The sequence below is a fragment of the Euprymna scolopes genome, chromosome 2, assembly GCF_053919585.1.
Source record: "Euprymna scolopes isolate OS-2025 chromosome 2, ASM5391958v1, whole genome shotgun sequence".
NCBI lineage: Eukaryota > Metazoa > Mollusca > Cephalopoda > Sepiida > Sepiolidae > Euprymna > Euprymna scolopes.
In genome coordinates, this window is record NC_136483.1 from 76,417,901 (window position 1) to 76,422,876 (window position 4,976).

The following is a 4,976-nucleotide window of genomic DNA, read 5'->3' on the forward strand; positions in this document are numbered from 1 at the left end:
GATGCAAGCGTAACACTAGACAGAAAAATAAATTGGGTCAGTAATTTAATACTGTCCGGGAGCAGGGAATCAAACACATGATATCTAAAATATGATCAATGGAGTTCCTGAGAAAGGATGGAACAGATACTACGCTATGAAATATTTATTTGCAAAAATGAATAAAAAATACATTTACAACAATTTAGGCACAAAACCATTCAAAAGCGTGGCGAAAATAGGTGTCATAAATTATCTATAGTCACAACGGCGACATAAGTGGGTGTAAAAAAAAAAAAGAAAAAAAGAAAAAGAAAAGAAAAAATCCTACTTTTAACTAGAATGGTTTCAGTCACCACAATACTATATTTACACTAAGGAACCATCCTACTTAAGATATCTCCAAATTGATTTGAAATTTTAATTTTTCAGCAATATATATATATATATTGTGTACAGAAAGTTGTTAGTTGAGACAGATCATTGGTACCGTCGGTTTCAAGCCCGATAATAAGGCCCGTTTAAGGTATCCTTATCAAGCTCTCTTCAGCCAATATTCGGAGCGAATATTGGCTGAAGAGAGCTTGATAAGGATACCTTAAACAGGCCTTATTATCGGGCTTGAAACCGACGGTACCAATGATTTGTCTCAACTAACAACTTTCTGTACACAAAATATAAATACGCTCTTACAATTTGGATTTTCCTTTTAATTGAGCACTCTGCTGGAATTCTTTTTCCAAAAAAAACTAATCATATATATATATATATATATATATATATATATATATATATATATATATATATATATATATATTAGTGTTGGGATGATTAATTGGAATCAAAATCGGGGGGGGGGAATTAGAACTTTTTTGGGGTATCGGAATCGGAAAAATTTGTACCTATTTTCCGATGCCAAAAACAATTCTTTTAATTAGCTTTTTTATTTGATTTTCTTTAAAGAAAAATCTTCTACTGGGGATAGTAATAGTAAAATAATGAATATCTATTGATTTTAAACTATTAGTAAAACTAAAATTGATAGATCATCCATCACAAGTGTATTTTTACGTTTTAAAATATATCTACACATGTAACATGTGTTTTTACGATAATCGTGAAAAATAACAACTTTATAGTTAAATATTTAGATATTTATAAAGAATAGGAATCGGTAATAGTAGTATCGGAACCGGAAAAAATATTGGAATCGTCCCATCCCTAATATATATATATATATATATATATATATATATATATATATATATATATAATATAAAGCTGAACGTCTGTGTGTGTGGGGGGTGGAGGTCACGAATAGGCTCCTATATGGTTTACTATTTTAAAAAACTGATTACATAGAAGATGTATCGAGGATCAGGAATGGATATGTTTGATCTGGCGGAAAGGTGGTTCATAAAAATTGTGGAGTCTGCGTTCGCGCCATGCCCCCAAAGTATGGAAATAAAAAATGAAAAAAAAAAAAACGTTTACAAGGTTTTTGATATAGATGTACGTAAGAATACTTTGATAAGTATGTTTCAACTTAAATAGGGATGGTATAATAAAATTGTGGGGTTTGCGTTCGCGCCTGTACTCCATGGAAATATGGCACAAACTTTAACAAAGACTTTTCATATCTATTTGCGTAAGTATACTTTGATAATTATGTTTCAGTTTGAAGAAATATGGTATAATAAAATTATTGGGTGTTCGTTCGCGCCTGACCTCCATAGAATGCAAATATGTCACAAAGTTTAACAAGGTTTTTTAAAAGGGGTGAGGGTCCACAATAATACCTTAACTTTAATCTTAATTCACGTTAGCTTTTATTTATTTTTTTGAGTTGAATCATATTGTGTTGAATAAATTCACCTCATAAATTCACATTCTTATTAAAGTGAAAGCCCCCCCAAAAAAGTCGGAACTTTAGACAATTCTTGGCACAAATTTTGCATAACTCTGTTTTTTTCCTTCTCCACTTGCACGTGACACTCTTTCGAAAGTAGATAAATAATAAAAAAAATAAGAACGTTACTTGTTATCGTGTCAAAAGGAGGAAAAAATCCTGCTCACGTGATTACGTGTCTTTTTAAAAACATTTACATAACCTTTTTATTTTTATTTATATATCTGTTTAAGCTTTTTTTTGTCAGTGTACTAGAAGGAATTCAGTTGATTACAACCCTTTCTGCGTGTTCTTTACATTACAATAGTACAACCCTGAATCCGACGGCGCAATACTACACTGTTCAATACTGTAAAACTGAAACGAAGCTGTTCTGCTTGAAAAGGGCGCCATTTCTCTTATTCATATTTATATCGATTCTTTGCTTTAAAAAACTAAAGTAATTACGTGTTTACTTTTTTAATATCTATTTTGCTGTTTCAGATTATTTTACTAAAGTAAGTAAAGCTTCATTATTTTTCAAAACTGTTTTTGTTTTTTTGTTTTTCGATATTTCGTCGATATTATTTAGTAAGAGTGTTTAGCAGAAAAGCCAACAAACGACTACTCAAAAAAATAAATATACAAGAAATAAATGTTACCATAGTCAATAAAAGTTCAGTTCATGTTTTTTGTTTTGTTTTGAAATAGTTTTTAATGCTCTTTACTTGAAATAATTTCAGTGAATCGAAATTAAAACGAAATTTGAGGCGATAACTACTTAAATTAATTTTTATATAAACTACACATGCCATAATCGAATATTCCTCAAGCACAAATAACGGAAAACATTAAAATATGTTTATAAATATTCCTTACGTTGACAGAACTCTCTTAAATCGTTAACACAGAATGCTCAGGTGTCCCTCCTTCAAATTGAAAACGGGGCTCTCCATTTCAAAGTCGCTGCCATTTTGATTTTGTGAATTAAAAAAAAAAATTTTTTACAAACTACTTAAAAATACAAACCAATGAACTTTTCTACCATAAAAGTAACTTTTATTGACTATGGTAACATTTATTTCTTGTATATTTATATTATTATGTATATAACATTTTCTCTTTGTAAGGAAACATCATTTTGTTGGTCACTTTTGGCTACGAAAGTTGGTATAAAAAAATATATTTTCGCTAAAATTATCTTTACTTTCATCATATTTTGCTTGGGGTAAAATTTTGAGTATCAAAACCTATCTCTTTACAATCCCCTCCTTTTCATAACCTATCATACTTTCATCAATCACAGTCCATTTTCTGTAGGCTGTTTTTGAACCCAGTCAACAACGCATACTTCTGCTATCATATATATATATATATATATATATATATATATATATATATATATATATATATATATATATATAAACAAATATTACATTGGAATAAAACGGATAGTAGATAAAGAACAGAAACAAAATTTTGATCAGTAACACTCTTTTTTATATCTTTTTGATCAGGGTTAATACGAGTGTTATTCCAAAAGTAAAGCCCCCTATTTTTTTTTATCTCAACAAAGACAGTTAAAAGGCTCAGAAGATTGAAATAGTATCATTAAAATGAGCTACCTTTTGTGCTGTAGAATTTATTTTTTCTATATAGTCATCACCATTTCCAATGCACTTTTACCAGTGATAAAAAGTGGCTGTGCATGAGCATCCGGAGTGTGCTTTGTCATATGAGGTTTGTTCCAAAAGTAAAACCTCCTATTATTCTAACACAAACAGTTATAGGGCTATGAAGATGGGAGTGGTACCATTAAAATGAGTGACTTTTTGTGCTCCAGAATTCATTTTTCTACATAGTCACCACCATTCTCAATCCACTTTTGCCACGAATTTAATGATGCATTTCTGATTCTAACACACGTCCATGACAGGGATTACTTTCTTAGAGTCTCATACCATCAATATCTACAACAGAAAGATTAAACTTTCAGGTCATGAATGCATAAGTTCAGTCATCATACAATACAATTTACAATCCCTTCTGATCAATTCGGGTGGAAAAAATAGGAACTATTAGTTTTGATCTGAGATAGATATCACACATATTTAAGCCCACCTTAGCATTCAATCTGATAGACCAGCAGCTGACTTGCAAGCACCGGGCCCTTTTCTGTGGGGATGAAGTATGATCCAGTTCAATTCTAGGAGATGCACTTTCCCAGACATTAAATTAGATTTCACTCTTTGAAAAAGGATTGGTATATTGGCAATCACCTGAGATGCCCATACTGATGAAATTCGAAGAGTATATTCTTAGCTATTTTTAAAGAGCCAGAGTTTGCTTACATTAACGCTGACCTTTTTCTCTGATCTTCTGAGCTTACATCACATCTTCCTGCTGTGGGAGGAAAGTAAATACTGTCTGAGACGAATTTTGTTCTGAAAATGGGATTAATAGAGATCCTGTGACCTTTAACATTTATTTGCACAAAATATAAACGTTTACATTTTAACAAGGCCATCAAAAGTGTGGGGGAAAATGGAGGTCGGTGATCTTCCTTAATCAAAATCCTTAAAAATGTCTATCCTACTCTTAACTAAAATCAGCTCATTCACCACAATACCACATTTACTCTATTGGCGGTCCTAGTTAAAATATCTCCAAATTTGTTGGGAAATTTATTTTTTCATAAATATATTTATATACAAAGATTTAATTAGGATAGAACGGGAAGTGGAGAAAAATAAAAACTGTTCTAAATAACAGACCGTTCACTGTTTTTCCAGTTTGTTCAGATCCGAAAAAAAAATCAGGTCGATCTTTAAATGGGAGTGGGATATAAGTCAGAGAAAAAAATCTTGTTGCTCAAGGTCTCATGTAGTATTTACCTTCTTCACCGTGGCAAGATGTGACACAAGATTAGAAAGTGGGATTAAAAAGTCAGCACCTAAAAGGTAGAGCATTTTGGCCTACAAAAATGCCTAAATAGCCCTGTCAACATTCTCTGGTAAGGGCGCTTCAGATGATTAGGAATAAACTAACCCTGTCTGAGAATGTCTGAGGAGATGAACTTTCTAGGATTTCACAGACATATGCCTCAGTT